Source organism: Grampus griseus, assembly GCF_964374135.1.
Source record: "Grampus griseus genome assembly, chromosome: 5".
In the NCBI taxonomy this organism is placed as follows: Eukaryota; Metazoa; Chordata; class Mammalia; order Artiodactyla; family Delphinidae; genus Grampus; species Grampus griseus.
In genome coordinates this window covers 2,392,687-2,419,039 of record NC_138998.1, presented here as the reverse complement: position 1 = coordinate 2,419,039, position 26,353 = coordinate 2,392,687, and the positions used below count along the sequence as shown (strand labels likewise).

Sequence of the window (26,353 nt, the reverse complement as noted above, 5' to 3'; positions counted from 1 at the left end):
TCGTGTGACTGTCTGAGGGGGAGTTTGTGTTCTCAAGGTCATTAAACGTTTGTCCTATTCTTTCCCTTTTCTTCCCTGTTCGAACCCATGCCAACTTGTCTAATTATCTCCCAGAAGTTGGCTGTTCTTAGGGCAGATGCTACCCTTCAATCTTTGTTGTAGTCTGCTGCAACCCTGTTCCCTTTTCATGGTTTGCTCATTTATGTGTACACACACACACACCCCCTAAAGATATACAGATGAAAAAGGATTTTTCTGTGACTGTATCTAGTGTTACTTGTACGACTATGAAACTTTCTAAAAAAGGTTTTATTTGCCCTTAAGTTTTATGTATTTAGATCCCCCCCCCCGCACTGAACACTGAAGAATTTACTTAAACCACGTATTTATAACCCTCTTTGTAGCACCTTTTGCTAAGTGGCTTCTTAGTTGAGACGATGATGCGCTAAATGAAAATACTGCAAGTTTTAAAACATTACCCAATGTTTTATGGCAATGATTCTCCAAATTCAACACACACACACACACACACACACACACACACACAATCACTGAGGACACTTGTGAAAATGCAGATTCCTGGGTCTTATCCTTCAAAGAATTTGATTTAGAAAGTCTTGGATGGGGCCCAGTAATCTGTACGTTAAACACGCTCACTAGGCAAATCTGATGCAAATATTTTGTGACTCACACCCTGAGAAATGAAGAGAAACTCCGTAGCTTTGGGGGGCTTGGAAAATTTTATAAGGCTTGAAATTCTGTCTATTTGTAATTGTTCACGAAGCCTGTATGCTATGCTAGCATCATTTCCATAAAAAGTGGACATTCAGGAAATTTGGTGGCATGGATGGATAACTGCCCAGAGTCAAAGACCCACGAGTAAGGAATTAGGATCATCTGAATTAAGGATATGGATTTGATCTGTGCAGTAGATATGGAAGAGTTGCCATTTTTCCAATTTTGTTTTGAGGGTGGAGCAGTGGGTTTAAAGAAACTATGCCAGCACTGCTGGGCCTGCCTCTGAACTTCACAGGAGAAACAAATAAACTTGTTTACTTCACTGTTACTTGGGGTTTCGGATACGGCTGAAACTAACGTTGATATGGCCACTTTCCTCCATTTCCTCCCCAGATGCAAACTTAGATTCCTGACTTTTTTTTTTTTTTTTTCCGGTACGCGGGCCTCTCACTGTTGTGGACTCTCCCGTTGCAGAGCACAGGCTCCGGACGCGCAGGCTCAGCGGCCATGGCTCACGGGCCCAGCCACTCCGTGGCATGTGGGATCTTCCTGGACCGGGGCACGAACCCGCATCCCTTGCATCGGCAGGCGGACTCTCAACCGCTGCGCCACCAGGGAAGCCCAGATTCCTGACTTTTTAATGACAAAACAGGAGCTAAAAGAGGGATAGGCATGAATTCACCATTCTTTTAGCTGCTGCTGAGGAATTTTCGCATCTCTGGATGCCCCTGAGCTTTGCGGACATGACCACATTGGTGGGTCTTACTTTGAAGAGTTAGGACGTCACATCCCAACCTCCTCCAGAATCCAACAGGGAAGGGATGGTACAGAAGACCGTCTCCAAAGATGGCCACCAATGTTTTCCTTCCCTGTAAGCACACGCCACTCCCCCATTGAAGGTAGGATGCACTTCTCCTCCCTTTTACATTTGGGGCAGCCTTGTAACTTGCTTTGACCAATAGAACGTGGAAGAAGTGATATGCTGGGTCCCGGGACTTCTTAGTCCAAGACTTAAGAGGACTGGAAGCTTCTGCGTCTTCCTTCTTGGAAGCCAGCTTCCATGTGAGAGTTCTGAGCCCCCTCAGACCTCCACACTGTAAGAACATCCAAACTAGCTGTGTGGCAAGGCCCCAGGAGAAACACCAGGTCACCCACAGTTGAGTAAAAGCTTCTTGGAGTTTCTAGCCCAGCCCGGCCACAGCCGAATAGGCTGAATGAGTGATCCCCAGCCAATACCAAGTGGAGCAAGAGAACTGCCCGGCCAACCCTACCTGAAGTCCTGACCCACAGAACTGTGAGAAATCGCAAACCATTTTTATCTGAAGCCACTGAGTCGTGGGGTGGTTTGTTATAAAGCAATAAATGACTGACACAGGTGGGAGGGGTCATCTGCAGTAGAAGAGAGGACACTGAGGAGGTAAAGAAAGGGCGGATGATGAGAAAAACCTACTCTGCTACCAGTTTGCCTGGTTCCTGTCGCCCCGGCTTTGAGTTTTGAAAAAGGGGACTTAACCATTATTTCCACAGGCAAGTAAATTCTGTGTTCTCAAGAATTAACCTATAGTTCACATTTGGAGCACAATGTATTTAGAGGTTGGAACCGATTCAATGCACTTCAGTACCCACTGCTGACTTCCAAGTATCAGTGCTCATCCATGTGTCAGACGCTTGCTTTGTATGTAAAGCAGACATGTAATACTGGGTTAGCCCTACCGTTTCCAAGGAGGTATGTCCTAGTGCTATATAACTGTGGACTGTACCCAGTGTAGTGTATCAAGCATGATTCTGGGTAATTTTATGTTCATCAGTACTTTTTAGGACAATCTGTTTATTGAATCTGATTTCACTGTAAAAGAATCACAGACTTAAAAAAAAAAACTTAAGGGGCTTCCCTGGCAGTCCAGTGGTTAAGACGCCGCATTTCCACTGCAGGGGGCACGGTTTCCATCCCTGGTCAGGGAACTAGGATCCTGCATTGCATGCTGCGTGGTATGGCAAATAAATGAATGAATGAATGAATGAATGAATAAATAAATAAACACTTATATTAAAAAAAAAAACCTAAAAAACCCCCCAAAACCAAACATATGGTTACCCAAGGGTAAAGGTGGGGGGGAGGGATAAATTAGGAGTTTGAGATTAACAGATACACACTACTATATATAAAATAGGTACTCAACAAGGATCTACTATATAGCACAGGGAACTCTACTCAATATTCTATATGGGAAAAGAATTTGAAAAAGAATGGATATATGTATAACTGAATCACCCTGCTGTACACCTGAAACTAACACATTGTAAATCAACTATACTCCAATATAAGATAAAAAAATTTTTCAAAAGAAGAAAAAAAAGAAAAGAATGAACACCCAGGTATATATGGCCTACTCCAAGAAAACCTTTATTTACTTCACAACAAATGTTCTCAGAGGAAAATTCTCTACTCCAATCCAGCAGAAGACAAGATATTTAAATAGAGAAATTTTGTAAAAGTGCTTTCCAGGGATATCTTAAAAATGTTGATGGAGAATCACTCTATTAAAACTACCTGTTTGGTGACTAAGGATCTTCAAAGTATTTATAGTTCAGTTAATTGCAGACAGAGGGCTTCAGCTTTTCAATTTCTGAAATTAATACAGGATTAAAATGGTGGCTTGGAAGCGCAGTGGCAGCAGTGGTTCTCAGTCCTGGCCAACAGCTAGAAGCACTTGGAGTTCTTCCAGTCCAAGACCCAGAGGTTTGACCTAATTGTTCTGGGGTTTTTTTTTATGCTCTTTAAGGGATTCTGACATCCAGCTATGATTGAGAACATGGTTGAAACAGTTTGGGCCCTGGGGTACTTCTTAGACATGAACATTTCTGGACCTCATCCACACCTCCTGAATCAGAAAGTGGACCTCATGAGAACCGCTGTGCTACGTGATACAAATTAAAAGGGCTAACTGGGGACTTCCCTGGTGGTCCAGTGGGTAGGACTCCATGCTCCCAGTGCAGGGGGCCCGGGTTTGATCCTTGGTCAGGGAACTAGATCCCACATGCCACAACTAAGAGTCCACATGCCACAACTAAGAAGCCCAAACACCGCAACGAAGAGCCTGTGTGCCACAACTAAGACCTGGCATAGCCAAAATAAATAAATAAATAAATAAATAAATAAATAAATAAATATATATTTTAAAAAAAGGGCTAATCGACTCTATGTCCCTTCATTGTGCCTCAATACCTAATTAAATGTCCATAAATCTAGAGTCCTGCTTACATTCATTAACATCACATTTTTTACAGGATTATAAAAATCTAGTAGAAAAAATTTTTTAAAGTTAAAAGGTATTATTTTATTTCTGATTTTTCACTTTTTGTTGTAACAGAAAGGAAAAGAATAAAAATAACTCCACTGCTACTTTGAAATAACATTATTAACACTTTGATATCAATTTGCTTTTCACAAAAAAATGATTGTATTGTACACATTGTTTTATAACCTTCTTAACCTGCTTTTTCACTTACATCTTTTACATCCTACTGTATTACTAAATATTTTAGACATCATATTTTTAAAGTTGCCTTTAGTCCATCACAGGAATGTGCTAAATATATTTTATCAAAACTTTAACAGTTGTTTCATATTTTTGCTTTTATAAATAATGTTTTCTTCGATTATTAAAAAAGTCGGGTTTTGGGCTTCCCTGGTGGCGCAGTGGTTGAGAGTCCATTTGCCGATGCTGGGGACACGGGTTCGTGCCCAGGTCTGGGAAGATCCCACATGCCACGGAGCGGCTAGGCCCATGAGCCATGGCCGCTGAGTCTGCGCGTCCGGAGCCTGTGCTCTGCAACAGAAGAGGCCACAACAGTGAGAGGCCCGCGTACCGCAAAAAAAAAAAAAAAAAAAGGTCTGATTTTTTTGGCTGTGCTGTGTCTTTGTTGCTGCGCGGGCTTTCTCTAGCTGTGGCGAGCGGGGGCTTCTCTTGTTGCAGAGCACAGGCTCTAGGTACGTGGGCTTCAGTAGTTGCAGCATGCGGTCCCCAGAGTGCACGGGCTTCAGAAGTTGTGGCGTGTGGGCTCAGTAGTTGTGGTGCACGGGCTTAGTTGCCCCGTGGCATGTGGGATCTTCCCGGACCAGGGATCAAACCCGTGTCCCCTGCATTGGCAGGCGGATTCTTGGTGCACGGGCTTCTCAGTGTGGCGGCTTCTCTTGTTGCGGAGCACGGGCTCCAGGCGCACGGGCTTCAGTAGTTGTGGCATCCAGGCTCAGTAGTTGTGGCTCGTGGGCTCTAGAGCGCAGGCTCAGTAGTTGTGGCACACAGGCTTAGTTGCTCCGTGGCATGTGTGATCTTCCCAGACCAGGGCTCAAACCCGTGTCCCCTGCATTGGCAGGCAGATTCTTAACCGCTGTGCCACCAGGAAAGTCCTATCAAAAGCCTTTGTTCACATTCATGATGCCATTCTTGGCATCAGTCCCTAGAAGCAGTATTCATAGATCAAAATGTATATACCCTTTAAGGCTATTGATACACATTGAAAAATTGTCCTTAAAAAAAAGCATCCTTAGACAATTCCCTTGCACCATAGGGTGATGCTATATATCACCACTTTATTTAATCTGTGCCACTTTAGTAACAGGATGAGTTCCTACTATTCTTTAATGAGGTTAAATCTTCTTGTCATTTTAAAAAATTTATAGCCCACTTGTATTTATTTTCATTCTTTGTCCATTCTTTAAAAAATGTGGCTATTCAGTTTTCTTCCTATTGAATTGAAAAAGCTTTTTTTTTCTTTTTTTTCTTTTTTTTTTTGGCGGTACGCACGCCTCTCAATGTTGCGGCCTCTCCCGTTGCAGAGCACAGGCTCCGGACGCGCAGGCTCAGCGGCCATGGCTCACGGGCCCAGCCGCTCCGCGGCATGTGGGATCTTCCCGGACCGGGGCACGAACCCGCGTCCCCTGCATCGGCAGGCGGACTCTCAACCACTGCGCCACCAGGGAAGCCCCGAAAAAGCTTTTTACGTACTAAGGATTACGTTCACCAACATTTGGAGGCAAGAAAAATACAGTAAACACTCAATTGAGTAGCATCAGAATGAGTTAATTTCAATTCCATGTTCGTCGAAAATAAACTATAATCATTTGGTTGAATTACATTATTGTAAATCTGTAAAGAATCAGTATATTTCCTTTTCTTAGGACTGTATTACCCTGAACAAATACAGTACTTCTCTAATGACTGAGTTTATTGTGGTGCCTCATAGTGACTGTTCTGAATTTTCCATCGTATAAAGAGAATGGGATTCAGAAAGTCTGAGTCCTGGCTCCACAGCTACAATTTATACGTCCTAGACTAAGGACGTGCTTTAGTTTCCTCATCTTTGAAACAGAAATAACAAGAATGACCTCTACCTCCAATGGTGACTGTGAGAGACAATTTGCAGGATATGCACACAGATTTCAGAGACTGGCTATCTGGATTTGAATCCCTATGCTGCCATTTAAAAGCTATGGAGTTTGGGCAAGTTCTTAATCTCTTCGGGCTTCAGTTTCCTCATCCGTAAAATGAGGATAATAATAGAATTTACCTATTGGAGTGGTTGCAAGGATTACATGAATGAAAGTCTATATAGCATCGTAGAACAGTACCTGGCAGGTAATAAGCACTATGTATCAACACAACAATCATTACAATAAATAAAAGAATTTGCCTGTTATGTGTTCTCTCTTTTTTTTCTTCTTGCATATTATGAACTCTTTATTTATTTTAAGGTAAAATTTACATACAGTGCAATGCACAATCTTTTTTTTCAAGCTTATGAATTTTTTTTTAAATTGGAGTATAGTTGCTTTACAATGTTGTGTTAGTTTCTGCTGTACCACAAAGTGAATCAGTTATATGTATACATATGTCCACTCTCCACACTCATGTCAGTGGTGGGCTTATAACTGCTGTAATGGCCACCACAGTCTTGGCAGGTGTAAAGAGCTGAGCTGAATCTCTACCAACCCCAGGATGTACCCTGGAAATGAGTTTCTGAATAGGGCTCTGACATCAACTTGCTTTTTGGTGATTCACCTCTTTCTTCTCAATGTGGAATGCAGCAAAACCAACCTGTTCTTTATTAGCTAGAGTATGACTGTCAAAGCTAACCATGTGGGTTGGTTACTTTGCTTCCATCCCGGAAGTCACCTCCACAGGCAGCCAGCCAGCCAGCCACTAGAGTGTGGACCCAAGGTGCTCTAAGACAGCTCTGCACCAAGTTTCCTTATCTCAAAGGAACTGAGATAGGAAATGCATGGATTTTTAGACGTATTGCCTATAGTTAGGTTAATTAAATTCTGTGTTCTCTGATTTATGCTCTTAGCTAACAAGGAAAATTTTGGTAACTCTTAATATGAATCATAATCAATACAGAAGATGATTAAAAGAACTCTCAGCATTTTGGTCATTTTATCTGATAAAACTCCCACTTTTGTCCCCACGAGTTACACTGTGTAAAAGAAAATATGCCCATATGGAATACGCTTGTGAGTCAAAAACAAAGCCAATGCCCAAAATACAAATCAAAAACACTGCCTAGAACAACAGGCCTCAACTAATGAATTAAAATGATTGCTGGTTTCTTTAAAATATTAAGCCCATCAACGCTTGCCAAGAACCCCTTGGCTAGCTGAGGGATTCGAGCTGCATTGTTCAGCTCGAGATTGAAATCCTTCCATTCATCGTTGACATGTGAGAGACAAGACGAGGCTTTGACAGACAAGGGATGAGGCACCAGATGGTTTCCATCTGTATCTCCACTGATCGCACAATGAAAACCCACCTTCCCTGATCAGAAGGCCACGCGATACGCGGATAATGAATACCCAGTGTTTTTAAAGGAGCGTAATCGCCCTTCCCAACCAGAGACGTATAAATATTAATGAACGCAATCTGGTTCTAAGTAAATTTAGCATGAACTTTTAGCTACCCTCCCCTGACAACTTCCTCCCTCTTTAACTGAATTAAGTTTCAAAGTTCTGTGATTAAAAATAGCAAACCCTGAACTGAAGTTGGATCTGTGGCTGAGGAAAACCTCTCCCTTCCAGCTAGTCACCAGTTAACACAGTTCATATCACTGCGTACTTTTTTTTTTAACCAAAAAAGGGTCTCAGTTTGAATGAATGTTTAAGCAAGTGTGAACAGTGAGCTATAGAATCAATACAAATACACAGGGAACTGATTAGTAATCTATCATTTCCGCCATGCCTATTTCCAAAAGGACTTGAGCAAACTTAGAGATTACTACACGCAGTACCAGGAGTTGTTAAACAAGCTCATTTCTGCAAAGCCCTGGATTACATTATATATTAAACTATTGAACCCTAGGGAAAGAAAAATGATTCTTTCTTTCTTTCTCTCTTTTCACCTATACACACACACACATACACATTTTTCTGCAAACTTAACCGAGAATAACTGAGAGTATTAAAACAGTTTTAATTACTAATATTCAAGAGAAAATAGCAGTTGTTTTTTGGCGGATGAACTTGTTAGTCTTCCTTCTTGACTCACTCCCAGCGGCTTTTATCAAAAATATCAGAAAGAGACTAAGATTTGAAAATTTCCACTAATTCCTTCCATTGCCTCCTTTCCCTTCCATTCAAACAAGGAAGATTTGCATACTTTCTCTAGCTTATGTGTCTTTAATCTGTCTAAGCAATGCATTTTCCAAGAAGCAGATTCTATATTTTCACCACTAACGTTTCCCTGTGGATCAAAGTGGCCAGAATCTTAAAGTGAAAAATGTCGAATCAGTCCAAAGACAGTATAAACAATTAAATTCATATTCTCAACTTTAGTCCCTCATGTGACTTGAAGGAAATAATCCTTTTTCCTCTCCTCCAATATTTATTGTTCTCATTTTGTCAATAAACAAATTTCTATTGAGTACTACTATGTGTCTGGCATCGGCTACTGAAAATCAACGCAATGGACAGTATTGCTATTCTTAGGCACAGATGTTATTTCAGAGACATCCTTCAGATATTGTAAAGAATGTTCTTTGCCATACGGTAGCAGCATCAGGCATAGAGTTGATGGGTGTCTCTATCTCATGTGATCAAACCCATCTCTTAGCCTCCAATCCTCTTTTGGGAATATGCTCTCAGCAGGATTAATTATCAGTGTAACCAGCAAGATTGGTGTTTGTTTAAGGTTCAGCTTCACTAAGTCTTGACAAGCTTTCTTTCACCTTCCCTAGCACAATTTGGTTGTCAGCAGCATGGTCACATGTCAGAATAAAATCAATAAAGCTGGAGTAAAGGATGAGCTGAAGCTTGCAAAGAAAATGCTGAGTAAGTAAAAATGCATTTTGGTTATGTTCAGGGCAAGAAGAATAGGAAGGGCTAGACTCCTGGCTTGAGCCAGATGGTGCAATGTAGCATATGACAAAGGGGAAGGAAAACGGTCCTTCTCCCTGTGGCTTTTGTCATGTTTATCAGGAAGAACGACCCTCAAACTGTAAAGAAGAGACCTGAAATGGTTAATTTTAGTAGTAGACTGAAAAAATGAGAAGATGGAAAGTGAGTACCTAATTGTGTTTAAGTCTCTAGGCTCAGGTGCATTAGATCTTCAGAAGTAATGGAGAGAAACAAGCAACCAACAAAAAGTTTTTCTCATTGTTGTAGATGAGAAAAGTAAATTTTGTCTTGATTATCAAAAGCGGGACCTGAGGGCAGTGGGGGGAGAAAAGTGGGTGTGGGAAACAATATCATACCGGTAACACCTGTAATTCTAGAAGTTATACTTAAATACATGGTTTATGAATATTACTGAAAGAAAGTGAAATAAGGTAACCAATAAAGAGTAGCAATGGGTTGGGGAGGAGACATAAACAAATATATGATATGTGCTATTTGACAATATGATAAAACAAATATGTTAAATTATATTTTATGTGCATTTGCATCAAGGTATACCAGTGGCATCACATACCTATTTCAGCAAGATGCTTGACAAAGTCTTGTAAGGTATCCTGGGGTAAGATAGTAGGATGTGACCTAAATGACAAAGAATGAATAGATGAGTTGAACAGCTGAGAATTAATTAATCAACGTCAATTGAGCTATTGAGCTTTCTTCTGTCAAAAACTGTATCGATGTGGATGCAGATAGAGAGGATTATCATCACTGAATGGTTGTGAATAGTTGAAATAATATAATCATGTATATAAAATGATCTGATAAAATGAATTAGATAAAATTTGGAGAGGAAAATATAAAGTACTGCATTTATTAGAAAACATAATTAGGAAGTACAGGGTGCAGAGTTGAGGGAGACCTGAATGACAGCTGTTTAGAAGGAAAAAACTGAGTCAACAGAGTGATATGGTGGCACATATGAAAAAGAAATTGTAGTGAAATCTTAGAGAAAAGAGTGACAGAACATATTCCTTGCCCCCTTCACTCCTGTTTGCCATGGTCACCCTGGTGGCGATGGGGACTTTATAACATACTGGCATGTACTATGAGAGGATATCACCATAAGCAAAAGATAGCCCTGTTTGTTCTGCTATTGATACACTATGGAATCTATCAGGATGCTCCTAATAAACTGGCTGACCTTGGATATAAGTGAATTATGGAATGAAAGATCCAGGATCCTTAGAGCAGGGCAGAAGAATGGAAAACAAAAGAGGAAAAGGAAAGCAAACCTGAGGTGCTCACACAGAAACAGATGGTCCAACGAAATAGAATAGAAAGACCAAAAGCAGTCTCACATAATCGAAATTTTAATTTATGAAAGCCTTGGCATTGAAGACCAAGACGGGAAATTATGCTAGTATAACTGTTTTTCAAATGAGAAAAATGAAATTGGATCCCTATCTCATGCAATAGAACAGAAAAATCCACTCCAGATGCATTGTAGACTTAAATATAAAGGTAAAATTTTAAAACATTTAGAAAAAATATAAAATAGGGATGGAAGGATTTCTTAAGCAAAATTCAAAAATTACTAGGCATAAAAGAACAGACTGATAAATCTGGCCACGGTACACACACATACACACACACACACACACACACACACAACCCTATGAACTAAGAAATAGGGGGTTGATATGAGCAGCAATTCACAAAAAAGGAAACATCGATGGTAAATAAGTATGAAAAGACATTCAACCTCATTAGAAATCAAGGCAATGCTTTTTCAGACCACAATAAAATACATTTTAGATGGGTTAAATTTAAGAGGCTGACATTACCAAATGTTATCAAGGATGTGCAGCAACAAGAACTCTACCACAGGGGCTTCCGGGAAGATGGCGGAAGAGTAAGACGCGGAGATCACCTTCCCCCCCCACAGATACACCAGAAATACATCTACACGTGGAACAACTCCTACAGAACACCTACTGAACGCTGGCAGAAGACCTCAGACCTCCCAAAAGGCAAGAAACCCCCCACGTACCTGGTTAGGGCAAAAGAAAAAAATAAACAGAGACAAAAGGATAGGGACGGGTCCTGCACCAGCGGGAGGGAGCTGTGAAGGAGGAAAGCTTTCCACACACTAGGAAGCCCCTTCGCGGGCGGAGACTGCGGGTGGCGGAGGGGGAAAGCTTCGGAGCCGCGGAGGAGAGCACAGCAACAGGGGTGCGGAGGGCAAAACGGAGAGATTCCCGCACAGAGGATCAGGGCCGACCGGCACTCACCAGCCCGAGAGGATTGTCTGCTCACCTGCCAGGGCGGGCGGGGCTGAGAGCTGAGGCTCGGGCTTCGGTCGCAGGGAGAGGACTGGGGTTGGCGGCGTGAGCACAGCCTGCAGCGGGCTAGTGCGCCACGGCTAGCCGGGAGGGAGTCCGGGGAAAAGTCTGGACCTGCTGAAGAGGCAAGAGACTTTTTCTTCCCTCATTGTTTCCTGGTGCGCGAGGAGAGGGGATTAAGAGCGCTGCTTAAAGGAGCTCCAGAGACGGGCGCGAGCCGCGGCTAACAGCGCGGACGCCAGAGACGGGCATGAGACGCTAAGGCTGCTGCTGCCGCCACCAAGGGGCCTGTGTGCGAGCACAGGTCACTATCCACACCCCCTTCCGGGGAGACTGTGCAGCCCGCCACTGCCAGGGTCCCGGCATCCAGGGACAACTTCCTCAGGAGAACGCACGGCGCGCCTCAGGCTGGTGCAACGTCACGCCGGCAGCACCGCAGGCCCGCCCCCGCACTCCGTGCCCCTCCCTCCCCCACGCCTGAGTGAGCCAGAGCCACCTAATCAGCGGCTCCTTTAACCCCGTCCTGTCTGAGCGAAGAACAGACGCCCTCCGGTGACCTACAGGCAGAGGCGGGGCCAAATCCAAAGCTGAGACCCTGGGATCTGTGAGAACAAAGAAGAGAAAGGGAAATCCCTCCCAGCAGCCCCAGGAGCAGCGGATTAAAGCCCCACAATCAACTTGATGTACCTGCATCTGCGGAATACATGTATCCAAAACGAATCATCCCAAATTGACGAGGTGGACTTTGAGAGCAAGATTTATGCTATATAGCTTTGCTTACACCATTTGTTCTAGGGTTCTATCCGTCCATTTTTTTGTTTTTTGTATTTTTAATATTTTTTCTTAATTATTTTTTTTTTAATAAATTTATTATATTTTATCTTTATTTTATTTTACTTTATCTTCTTTCTTTCTTTTTTCCTTCCTTCCCTCCTTCCTTCCTTCCTCCCTCCCTCCCTCTTTTCTTTCTTTCTTTCTTTCTACTTCTACTAATTCTTTCTTTCTACATTTTCTCCCTTTTATTCTGAGACATGTGGATGAAAGGCTCTTGGTGCTGCAGCCAGGAGTTAGTGCTGTGCCTATGAGGTGGGAGAGCCAACTTCAGGACACTGGTCCACAAGAAACCTCCGAGCTCCAAGAAATATCAAACGGTGAAAATCTCCCAGAGATCTCCATCTCAACACCAGCACCCAGCTTCACTCAACGACCACCAAGCTACAGAGCTGGACATCCTATGCCAAACAACTAGCAAGACAGGAACACAACACCACCCATTAGCAGAGAGACTACCTAAAATCATAATAAGTCCACAGACACCCCAAAACACACCACCACACGTGGACCTGCCCACCAGAAAGATAAGATCCAGCCTAATCCACCAGAACACAGGCACTAGTCCCCTCCACCAGGAAGCCTACACAACCCACTGAACCAACCTTAGCCACTTGGGACACACACCAAAAACAACGGGAACTACGAGCCTGCAGCCTGAAAAAAGGAGACCCCAAACACAGTAAGATAAGCAAAATGAGAAGACAGAAAAACACACAGCAAATGAAGAAGCAAGATAAAAACCCACCAGACCTAACAAATGAAGAAGAAATAGGCAGTCTACCTAAAAAAGAATTCAGAATAATGATAGTAAACATGATCCAAAATCGTGGAAATAGAATAGACAAAATGCAAGAAACATTTAACAAGGACCTAGAAGAACTAAAGATGAAACAAACAACGATGAACAACACAATAAATGAAATTTAAAATACTCTAGATGGGATCAATAGCAGAATAACTGAGGCAGAAGAACGGATAAGTGACCTGGAAGATAAAATAGTGGAAATAACTACTGCAGAGCAGAATAAAGAAAAAAGAATTAAAGGAACTGAGGACAGTCTCAGAGACCTCTGGGACAACATTAAACGCACCAACATTCGAATTATAGGGGTTCCAGAAGAAGAAGAGAAAAAGAAAGGAACTGAGAAGATATTTGAAGAGATTATAGTTGAAAACTTCCCTAATATGGGAAAGGAAATAGATAATCAAGTCCAGGAAGAACAGAGAGTCCCATACAGGATAATCCCAAGGAGAAATACGCCAAGACACATATTAATCAAACTATGAAAAATTAAATACAAAGAAACTATCTTAAAAGCAGCAAGGGAAAAACAACAAATAACACACAAGGGAATCCCCATAAGGTTAACAGCTGATCTTTCAGCAGAAACTCTGCAAGCCAGAAGGGACTGGCAGGACATATTGAAAGTGATGAAGGACAAAAACGTGCAACCAAGATTATTCTACCCAGCAAGGATCTCATTCAGATTTGATGGAGAAATTAAAACCTTTACAGACAAGCAAAAGCTGAGAGAGTTCAGCACCACCAAACCAGCTTTACAACAACTGCTAAAGGAACTTCTCTAGGCAAGAAGCACAAGAGAAGGAAAAGACCTACAATAACAAACCCAAAACAATTAAGAAAACGGGAATAGGAACATACATATCGATAATTACCTAAAATATAAATGGATGAAATGCTCCCACCAAAAGACACAGATTGGCTGAATGGATACAAAAACAAGACCCATATATTTGCTGTCTACAAGAGACCCACTTCAGACTAGGGACACATACAGACTGAAAGTAAGGGGATGGAAAAAGATATTTCATGCAAATGGAAACCAAAAGAAAGCTGGAGTAGCAATTCTCATATCAGACAAAATAGACTTTAAAATAAAGACTCTTACAAGAGACAAGGACACTACATAATGATCAAGGGATCGATCCAAGAAGAAGATATAACAATTGTAAATATTTATGCACCCAACATAGGAGCACCTCAATACATAAGGCAAATACTAACAGCCATAAAAGGGGAAATCGACAGTAACACATTCATAGTAGGGGACTTTAACACCCCACTTTCACCAATGGACAGATCATCCAAAATGAAAATAAATAAGGAAACACAAGCTTTAAATGATACATTAAACAAGATGGACTTAATTGATATTTATAGGACATTCCATCCAAAAACAACAGAATACACATTTTTCTCAAGTGCTCATGGAACATTCTCCAGGATAGATCATATCTTGGGTCACAAGTCAAGCCTTGGTAAATTTAAGAAAATTGAAATTGTTTCAATTATCTTTTCCAACCACAATGCTATGAGACTAGATATCAATTACAGGAAAAGATCTGTAAAAAATACAAACATATGGAGGCTAAACAATACACTACTTAATAATGAAGTGATCACTGAAGAAATCAAAGAGGAAATAAAAAAATACCTAGAAACAAATGACAATGGAGACACGACGACCCAAAATCTACAGGATGCAGCAAAAGCAGTTCTAAGAGGGAAGTTTATAGCAATACAATCCTACCTTAAGAAACAGGAAACATCTCGAATAAACAACCTAACCTTGCACCTAAAGCAATTAGAGGAAGAAGAACAAAATAACCCCAAAGTTAGCAGAAGGAAAGAAATCATAAAAATTAGATCAGAAATAAATGAAAAAGAAATGAAGGAAACGATAGCAAAGATCAATAAAACTAAAAGCTGGTTCTTTGAGAAGATAAACAAAATTGATAAACCATTAGCCAGACTCATCAAGAAAAAAAGGAAGAAGACTCAAATCAATAGAATTAGAAATGAGAAAGGAGAAGTAACGACTGACACTGCAGAAAGACAAAAGATCATGAGAGATTACTACAAGCAACTCTATGCCAATAAAATGGACAACCTGGAAGAAATGGACAAATTCTTAGAAATGCACAACCTGCCAAGACTGAATCAGGAAGAAATAGAAAATATGAACAGACCAATCACAAGCACTGAAATTGAAACTGTGATTAAAAATCTTCCAACAAACAAAAGCCCAGGACCAGATGGCTTCACAGGCGAATTCTATCAAACATTTAGAGAAGAGCTAACACCTATCCTTCTCAAACTCTTCCAAAATATAGCACAGGGAGGAACACTCCCAAACTCATTCTATGAGGCCACCATCACCTTGATACCAGAACCAGACAAGGATGTCACGAAGAAAGAAAACTATAGGCCAATATCACTGATGAACGTAGATGCAAAAATCCTCAACAAATACTAGCAAACAGAATCCAACAGCACATTAAAAGGATCATACACCATGATCAAGTGGGGTTTATTCCAGGAATGCAAGGATTCTTCAATATACGCAAAACAATGTGATACACCATATTAACAAATTGAAGGAGAAAAACCATATGATCATCTCAATAGATGCAGAAAAAGGTTTCGACAAAATTCAACACCCATTTATCATAAAAACCCTACAGAAAACAGGCATAGAGGGAGCTTTCCTCAACATAATAAAGGCCATATATGACAAACACACAAGCAACATCATCCTCAATGGTGAAAAACTGAAAGCATTTCCACTAAGATCAGGAACAAGACAAGGTTGCCCACTCTCACCACTCTTATTCAACATAGTTTTGGAAGTTTTAGCCACAGCAATCAGAGAAGAAAAGGAAAGTAAAGGAATCCAAATCAGAAAAGAAGAAGTAAAGCTGTCACTGTTCGCAGATGACATGATACTATACATAGAGAATCCTAAAGATGCTACCAGAAAACTTAGAGCTAATCAATGAATTTGGTAAAGTAGCAGGATACAAAATTGATTCACAGAAATCTCTGGCATTCCTATACACTAATGATGAAAAATCTGAAAGTGAAATTAAGAAAACACTCCCATTTACCATTGCAACAAAAAGAATAAAATATCTAGGAATAAACTACCTAAGGAGACAAAAGACCTGTATGCAGAAAATTATAAGACACTGATGAAAGAAATTAAAGATGATACAAATAGATGGAGAGATATACCATGTTCTTGATTGAAAGAATCAACATTGTGAAAATGACTCTACTACCCAAAGCAATCTACAGATTCAATGCAATCCCTATCAAACTAACACTGGCATTTTTCACAGAACTAGAACAAAACATTTCACAGTTTGTATGAAAACACAAAAGACCCCAAATAGCCAAGGCAATCTTGAGAACGAAAAATGGAGCTGGAGGAATCAGGCACCCTGACTTCAGACTATACTACAAAGCTACAGTAATCAAGACAGTATGGTACTGGCACAAAAACAGAAAGATAGATCAATGGAACAGGATAGAAAGCGCAGAGATAAACCCATGCACATATGGTCACCTTATCTTTGATAAAGGAGGCAGGAATGTACAGTGGAGAAAGGACAGCCTCTTTAATAAGTGGTGCTGGGAAAACTGGGCAGGTACATGTAAAAGTATGAGAGTAGATCACCGTCTAACACCATACACAAAAATAAGCTCAAAATGGATTAAAGACCTAAATGTAAGGCCAGACACTATCAAACTCTTAGAGGAAAACATAGGCAGAACACTCTATGACATAAATCACAGCAAGATCCTTTGTGACCCACCTCCTAGAGAAATGGAAATAAAAACAAAAATAAACAAATGGGACCTAATGAAACTTCAAAGCTTTTGCACAGCAAAGGAAACCATAAACAAGACAAAAAGACAACCCTCAGAATGGGAGAAAATATTTGTAAATGAAGCAACTGACAAAGGATTAATCTCCAAACTTTATAAGCAGCTCATGCAGCTCAATAACAAAAAAAAAAAACAAACCAATCCAAAAATGGGCAGAAGATCTAAATAGACATTTCTCCAAAGAAGATATACAGACTGCCAACAAACACATGAAAGAATGCTCAACATCACTAATCATTAGAGAAATGCAAATTAAAACTACAATGAGATATCATCTCACACCAGTCAGAATGGCCATCATCAAAAAATCTAGAAACAATAAATGCTGGAGAGGGTGTGGAGAAAAGGGAACCCTCTTGCACTGTTGGTGGGAATGTAAATTGATACAGCCACTGTGGAGAACAGTATGGAGGTTCCTTAAAAAACTACAAATAGAACTACCATATGACCCAGGAATCCCACTACTGGGCATATACCCTGAGAAAACCATAATTCAAAAAGAGTCATGTACCAAAATGTCCATTGCAGCTCTATTTACAATAGCCCAGAGATGGAAACCTCCTAAGTGTCCAACATTGGATGAATGGGTAAAGAAGATGTGGCACATATATACAATATTACTCATCCATAAAAAAAACGAAATTGAGCTATTTGTAATGAGGTGGATAGACCTAGAGTCTGTCATACAGAGTGAAGTAAGTCAGAAAGAGAAAGACAAATAGCGTATGCTAACACATATATATGGAATTTAAGAAAAAAAAATGTCATGAAGAACCTAGGGGTAAGACAGGAATAAAGACACAGATCTACTAGAGAATGGACTTGAGGATATGGGGAGGGGGAAGGGTAAGCTGTGACAAAGCGAGAGAGAGGCATGGACATATATACACTACCAAACGTAAGGTAGATAGCTATTGGGAAGCAGCTGCATAGTACAGGGAGATCAGCTCGGTGCTTTGTGACCGCCTGGAGGGGTGGGATAGGGAGGGTGGGAGGGAGGGAGATGCAAGAGGGAAGAGATATGGGAACATATGTATATGTATAGCTGATTCACTTTGTTATAAAGCAGAAACTAACACACCATTGTCAAGCAATTATACTCCAATAAAGATGTAAAAAAAAAGAACTCTACCACAGTGCTGGAGGGAGTGTCAATAGGTTCAACTTCTTTAAAAAATAATTTTGAATTAGTAAAGAATGCATTTACCTTCTGACCCAGCAATTCTATCCCTAGAGAAACCCTTACGTGCACCAAGAGACCTGTTCAAGAAAATTCACAGCAGCATTGTTTGTAATAGCAAATCACTGGAAATAAACTCCTTCAACAGGAAATAACCCAAGAGTCCATCCATAGAAAAACAAATAAAGTGATATGTTCACACAACAGAATATTACGCAGCAAGGGTAAATGAGCAAGTTCTAGCCTTACATAATAGGTAGAGCTTAGAAATACAACTGTGAATGAAAAAGCAAGTTACGGGAAATTATATATGGCATGGTACTATTTTTATAAAGCCCATAGACAAGCAAAATTTTAAAATATTTATTATTTAGGGGAGATATACACACATAATAAAACTTTTAAAAATTCCTTATGATAAACATAGAATTTATAACTATATCTCAGTGGAGGGAGATAGGAGATAGGATGAACAAGGAACATTGTATATATTCAATATCAACTATATTGCAATGTCCTACTTCCTAAATTGGGCAATAATTTCATGGGAGATGTATTTCATTATTAAGTTTCATAGCCTGTGTGTGTGTGTGTGTGTATAGTAAGATGTAAATATTTATAACTAAAATAAATTAAGGAAAGGACACACACACACACCCCCAAGCAAAGCAGGCCTTCTTAACCCCATCAAAGCTGACCACATGGGCTTCCCTGCTGGCGCAGAGGTTGGGAGTCCGCCTGCCAATGCAGGGGACACGGGTTCGTGCCCCGGTCCGGGAAGATCCCACGTGCCGCGCAGCGGCTGGGCCCGTGAGCCATGGCCGCTGAGCCTGCGCGTCCGGAGCCTGTGCTCCGCAACGGGAGAGGCCACAACAGTGAGAGGCCCGCGTACCGCAAAAAAAAAAAAAAAAGCTGACCACGTAGCACTTACAAGTGATCAAGGTGTAAAGGAAAGTTTTGCTTCTTTCTCTGGATATCAAGTGGGTTATCAGTCAAGCTGCAGCTTAAAATGGTTTCTTTCTGTCTTTCTGGAAATGGGCTGGTCTGTCCAACTTTCCATTTATTCTATGTCAGTAAGGCAATATGACAGAGGTACACTTTCCAATTAAGGGAAAAGAACATCTCAGCTGTACTCAGTATGATTAAACTACAGCTGCATATCATCTTCAATCCTAGGAACCATATTTTGTGAGAAGTATTTGACAAACTGGGGAGTTTCTAGGGGAAGCTAATGTAGACAGGAGGATGTCGAAAATCCATTTCAGATGAACGGCTAACTAGATCTGAACTTGAGCCACTCAACTGTGAGAAGAGAGAGATTCGGAAAAATGAGGTAGATGACCTCAAAACTGAAAAAGAAATGCTGTCAAGTTTAAACATTTTTAGCTTTATTCTGCATACAGAGTGGCCACCTACTACTAATGGGTAGAAATATATTGAAGCTGACTGAAGCTTTGAAAATTAAAATACCAGCTCACAGCAGCTAGCAGGATGAGTAACTGGAGGACGGCCTATTATAGTTCAAGAATTACCTAGAGCTGTTACAGAATGTTATCCTTTAAAAGAAAAACAAAGCTTAGAACCTTTTTCCTTATAATGGATTAGATTTTATAATGCAGACCACAGGCTTAGTATAGTTTTGGTCTAAAAATCTAATAATACTAGATCATATGTACCTTGAGCTTAAGTATATCATTTATTTTTTCCTCCTTGTAATTCAGTTCCAGAGACAGTGGTAAAGAATGAATGACTGTGGTCCTTAGGAACCATCTAACTCTATGGAAGTTACTTAATCTCTTTGAGCCTCGGTTTCCTCAGCTATAGAAAAGTATCTCTCTGCACGATGCCCCCCTCCCAATATGTCCACATTCTAGTCCCTGGGACCTGTGATTATGGTACCATATTTTTGTAAATGGGATTAGGTGAAGGATTTCATGATGAGGAAATCATCCTGGATTAGCTGATAGGCCCAGTATAACCACAAAGGCCCAGTATAATCACAAAGGTTCTTAGAAGAGGGATTCAGGAGGAAGCAGAGGCAGAGGAGAAGATGAGGTGATGATGGAAGCAGAGACTGGAATAATGTCCTTTGAAGATGGCAGAAGGGGCCATAAGCCAAGGAAAAGAGGTGGCCGCTAGAAGCTATAACAGCCAAGGAAATTGGTGCTCCCCACAGAGCCTACCGAAGGAACCAGGTGTGCAGACCCCTTGACTTCAGTGCTGTGGAACTCATTTCAGAATTCTGACCTCCAAACTCTAAGCTCATACTGATACATCTGTGTCGCTTAAAGTAACTAACTTGTGGTAACTTGTTACTGCAGCAATAGGAAATGAATACATCCTCTCACAGGGTTTTGGTGAGGATCCAGTGAGATAACCCAGTAAAAAGTTCTTGGCTTCTCAAAGGGGGAAGGGGGTGGTGGGATGAATTGGGAGACTGGGATTGACATATATACACTACTATGTATAAAATAGATAACTGAGAACCTACTGTATCCCATAGGGAACTCTACTCAGTGCTCTGTGGTGACCTAAATGGGAAAGAAATCTGAAAAAGATGTATGTATATGTATGGCTGATTCACTTTGCTGTACAGCAGAAACTAACACAACATTGTAAAGCAATTATACTCCAATAAAAATTAATTTAAAAAGAAGTTCTTGGCTTCTATTACTGTTATCATCCACCTAATTTATTACCCCCCAATGAAGGTTCAGTCTCACAATCAACTGTATTAGTGTGCCCTTAGTTATCTACCCTCACAAGGCATTTTTATACCTTTGTGTATAAAGGCTGGGAAAGGGTTCTGGGCGGGAGTCAGGCATTCACAGCCATTAATGGTGCGGGTCCTGACAGGTGCTTGTCTTCTCCAGGTCATTCCTCAGCCATAAGTAGAGACTAGATCCTTTCAAGCTCTAAAGTTCAATGATTATATGCTCTTTTAGGTAGCCCAATAAATGGTTTGAGTCCACCCTCTCTCCCTCTCTTCTGGTTGAACCTCTAGCCAGTGGCTGAATTATCTAGTGCCAACTGCCCCTAGGTTACCTTTGCTCTGGGCACTGATTAACCAGGCAGACCTAATTCTATGATTAAAACAAACAAACAAACAAACAAAAAGATGAAAAGAGGTGGAGCAGTTCCTAGCTTAAATTTATCCTTAAAAAGGTATTCAATGTTTTACAAAGAAGGTTCTTAGCAAAAAAGCTTAGCTCTAAGAGTCCATATAGACTTCCCCTGGGTCCTTCTGTCTTTAATTCAAGGCTATCACTTTCAAGAACAGAGTTGGCTGGCCATTCTCACCAAGTGCTCTGCCCAGGCTCTTATCCTCCGAAGTGGCAGGACGTTTGACACACTTTCCTTGTTGCTAAAGGTGTAGATAACAGGACATGTGCATCAAAAATGACCAAAATAGAACAGGCACCAAAGTGCCGTGGAACACAACCTCTCTTTCCTATCTCTGCTTTTTCCAACTCACCATGGAGAGAAAGTCTGTGAGAAAGCTTTGCCATCTATAAATTATTCTGCAAATGCAAAGAATTCTTTTTTTTTTTTAAACTCAGTGTTGGGTTAGATGTCTTGATAGAGACATGGACCATATTCAGCCGCCCCACAGAAGAACAATTACTTCAACCCGAGGAAATCCAGAAAACTTCGTAAAATCGTTGTGAAAGAAGAATAGATCTTAGCTAGAGAAAATGAGGAGGATATGTTGGGGAGAAAAAAACAATGATAGTGCAAAGGCAGAAAAGCCTCCTGTAAAAATAGTAAGAAGTTTGTGTGTCTGGCATACAGAGGGGAGGGACAGACAGTAGCAGGAGAGGGGGCTTAGGTCCCTCCTGGGCTTCTGAATTTTATCGTGCAGAGTTCAATTATCATACGGGACAGGGCGTGTTCAGGTTGCGTTTTTGGAAAATAAAAAATAAAAATCGGGTAGAGGGATCCAGGATGCTGGGGTAGCCTAGGCCTGGGATAGGGGCTCTGGCCTGGGGATGCAGGGAAGGTGCTGGATGGGAGCAACCTTCACTGGCAACACCTGGATGTTGGGGAGAAGTCCGTAATGGCCTGGAGGTTTCCAGCTTGGCTCATAGGTGCAGGGCGACATCACTGGCCAGTCATCGGAAACAAGGGGGAGGTGGCGGGGGGGAGAGTGAGAGAGCAAAGTTTAAACCACAGGCGCTAAACCTAGGACACTGGATGGATGGGACGTGGAGAAAAACTCAGAACACTAGAGAGTAGAGCCACTTAGGCCAAGCGAAGCAAAGGGGACAGGAAATGTGTGAGCAGAGGGACACTGAGAGAGCAAATGTAGAGCAATGAGCAGGGCAGGGCGCTGGTCACTGGGGCAAGGGCACGAGGAGTCCACAAACTCAAGGGCAGACTGGGTGGCCCAGCGCCCCGCCGAGAGCAAGTGAGACCTCCGCACATGCGCAGGAGGGGAGGCCGCATCTCACCCTAACTCGGTAACTCGCTACGCTTAGCAGGAGCCTTGTGCAAGATCCGAGCTCGCCACGTTCGCTCGAGGAGCCACAGGGACGGAGGTTTCCCATGGTCTCAGGATGCCAGGTGCAGAGCCCAGCTCCAGCCACAACCACTCAAACACCGAACATCGAATCCGTTCCCAGCTTACAAGCAAGATGGGAAACAGTGAGCACGTGGACCCAGCAATGAAACCAAAGCCGGCAGCGGTGCGCACGCACGCAGATGCTCCGCGGGCCGTCTGCTCAGCCTCCCCAGCCTGCTTAGCAAGAGTAGACCTCTATTTACAACAGCCAGGACGTGGAAGCAACCTAAGTGTCCATCGACAGATGAATGGATAAAGAAGATGTGGCACATATATACAATGGAAGATTACTCAGACATAAAAAGAAACGAAATTGAGTTATTTGCAGTGAGGTGGGTGGACCTAGAGTCTGTCACACAGAGCGCAGTAAGTCAGAAAGAGAAAAACGAATACCGTATGCTAACACATATATATGGAATCTAAGGAAAAAAAAAAAGGTCATGAAGAACGTAGGGGTAAGACAGGAATAAAGACACAGACCTACTAGAGAATGGACTTGAGGATATGGGGAGGGGGAAGGGTAAGCTGTGACAAAGTGAGAGAGTGGCATGGACATATATACACTACCAAACGTAAAATAGCTCGTGGGAAGCAGCCGCATAGCACAGGGAGATCAGCTCGATGCTTTGTGACCACCTAGAAGGGTGGGATAGGGAGGGTGGGAGGGAGGGAGACGCAAGAGGGAAGAGATATGGGAACATATGTATATGTATAACTGATTCACTTTGCTATAAAGCAGAAGCTAACACATCATTGTAACGCAATTATACTCCAACAAAGATGTTAAAAAAAAAAAAAAAGGAGTAGACCGCTAGGCCTCAGTCTAATTAATTGTCTTTCATAAGCGTAGGAAAAAACTTTTTATTGAAGTACAGTGGATTTACCATGTTGTGTTAGTTTCAGGTGTACAGCAAAGTGATTCAGTTATATATATATATATAAGTTAAATATATAAATATATATATATATTCTGTTTCAGATTCTTTTCCCTTATAGGTTATTACAAGATATTGCATATAATTCCCTATGCTATACAGTAGGTCTTTGTTGTTTGTTTTATACATAGTAGTGTGTATATGTTAATGCTAAAATCCTAATTTATCCCTCCGCCCCTTCCCTTTTGGTAACCGTAGGTTTTTCTATGTCTGTGAGTCTATTTCTGTTTCGTAAGTAAGTTCATTTAATTACAGCTTAAGTGACTAGAGAAATCAAAGAACCACATAAATGCTTATACACAGGATAATCATTAAAATATGCCCTTAAGAGCAAGGGCTGGGGAGAGAATAAAAATGACCCTGATGTACTGAGAAGGGGACTGGATTGACCCCAACGTGAGTCAGGAAACAACCGAATCCCTGTCTGATGAAAAGGAAGAGAAAGGAATGATATTGGAATGGCAATGTTAGTATCTGGGAGTAAGTACGGGGGACTGTGCTTTTCTCATCATAAGGAATATGCAAAGGACATCAAAGAGCTGCTGCTTTTCTAAGGGAGGAAACAGCAGCAGGAGAAGAATGGCAGGAGACTGGGTGACAGAGAGGAAGGGCCAGCGCCGTGGGCCCGGGGGTGTGGGGCGGTGAGGAGGCCAGGCACCCCTGGAGGTGCTTCGCCCAGGCCTTCAGGTCAGGAGGGCGACCTTTCTGAACACGTGGCGTCAATAACACGGGCTGGACCCATCGCTGGACTAAGAAAGGCAGAGTCAGAACTCACGGGTCAGGTTCCTCAAAAAGATATATCTTCATCTCTATTTTGCTGAGTTTTTAAAACTATATCTGCTTGTGTAAGTTAGAAGATTAATGAGAGCAATTAGTATGTTTTAGTTTCACCCTGAGCCTGGCTGTCAGAAATAAGAAGAATACAAGTTATCGGGAAAGCATTCCACAGCCCAGGCACCTGACACCACCCTGGAGCACTGATTCTCTGAGGTTGCCATTCCGAGCTTGGAGCATCCGTTATTCGCAGAATGGGCAGCTGGAAGATCAAGTGCACTCTCTGTCCAGCTTCTGTGAGCTGCTCTGGGCACTGTAAGCATAATTATAATAACATGGACCTGCTCACATTATGATCAAACAGTCAGTTAATCAATACTAAAAACAGATCCATATCAAAAATTTCCAATTCTCACATCTGGCTGTGGTAGTAAAATCCACTGGAAAATGAACCCCCTTAAATCTAAATGCAAAGGGTTAATTCTAAAGAAATGATTCGGTCCCTACATCAATCATATGTGTATATGGACCAGGCCCTTTTTCCCCATTAAGCATAAAAAGGGGTAAAAGATCTATGTTCTTTCTCTGGATTTATGCAAGGCCCGGCTGTCTACATGGCCAAAGCCAGAAAGGAAATACAGGGAAGAAGATGAACATACTTTTGGACCCAAAGAACAAATGTTCAACAGGAAATGGGTTGAACCCTCCTCTGAGCTCCTACAGAACTCTGTCCCTCCCGGGGGACAGATCGTCATCTCCACCTGAAATCTTTTTATTTACGTTCATACCTCAGCTCTCCTACTTACTTTGGAAGCTCTTCACGAGCAGGACTGCATTTTAAAACAGCATCTGAATAACTCATGTCTGTCGTGGGCTCTACACGTTCCTACGACGCCCTCAGATGCACGACCTCCCTTGGTCTACTGTCAGGCAGGTGCATGAGAACATTTTCCTCACTTCATATACAACGACACTGGGACAAGAAAATACAACCGACTGGAAGGTCACGTGGCTGTCAGGTTAAGTCCAGAGTCAGGAATCACACACGTCAGTCTAGACTCCCACACCAGGCCTCTTTCCTCACACCAAGCTTTTCCTCCTCACCCACACGCCACGCCAGACGCCGGTGATCAGCGCATCACGGGAAGGATGTCTGGAGAGAAGAACAAAGGAGCAGAAACACACGGCGGCTGATAACCCCTGCAACACTGTTGCCAGATGCGTGAAGCCTCTGATCTGTTCACCGGCATTAGAGAGTCAGGTCGCCCTGCCATTCAGAGAGGGAACAAAACAAGGTAGGGGTGTGTGTGTGTGTGTGTGTGTGTGTGTGTGTGTGTGTGTGTGTGTGTGTGTGTGCGCGCGCGCGCACGCTCACGCACGTAGAGCACTTTAGTGGACAAAGTGATACGATGAGATGTTGCAGTGGGGCGGGCCCTCGGAGGGCATCTCTTCCAGGGTTGCCGGAGGGTCCTCAGGCTGCAAAGCCTGAGCCTGCTGGGGATGCTTTTGGCAAAATGACCTTCTCTTCACCCACGCCCAGAATAGGAACTTAGGGGAAGTGATGTCTTGGCCGAATTATTAGCACCGGGTAAGCGGGCAGATGAAAAGGCAGAAGCTCCTGTGTGCAGAGGGGCAAGAGGTTACAAATGATCCAAAGAAAGGCAAAGGTGGTGTCTTGGATAAGCACCCCTAGAAGCAGAGCCTCCGATGACAATTCCCGTGCAGGTCAGGGCTCTTAGGAGAACATCTGAGGAAGTGAGGGAGGTGTGATGGGGCAGAGGGAAAAGCAGTGAAGATGTGGGTCAGGGCAAGTCAGCCTGACCCACCAGGAGCTCTGCGGCCTGAATCGCTCCTCAGAGGCTGTCCTGCACACAGACCAGGGGACTGCGCGGGCCCAGCTCTGTGTC

General features: G+C 42.1%; 1 protein-coding gene across 10 annotated transcripts in view; it reads right to left on the bottom strand.

The window, feature by feature from the left end:
* Positions 1 to 26,353, bottom strand: part of THRB (thyroid hormone receptor beta) — a 391,122-nt gene that overhangs the window by 305,323 nt on the left and 59,446 nt on the right. For 7 of the 10 annotated variants that reach the window (XM_082654094.1, XM_082654093.1, XM_082654086.1 and 4 more), the window contains one exon: positions 9,702 to 9,766. The exons of the other annotated variants lie outside the window; for them this stretch is intronic. The gene's annotated coding sequence lies outside the window, so the exon portion shown is untranslated. The remainder of the gene's footprint in view (positions 1 to 9,701; positions 9,767 to 26,353) is intronic. 10 annotated transcript variants of the gene reach the window in all.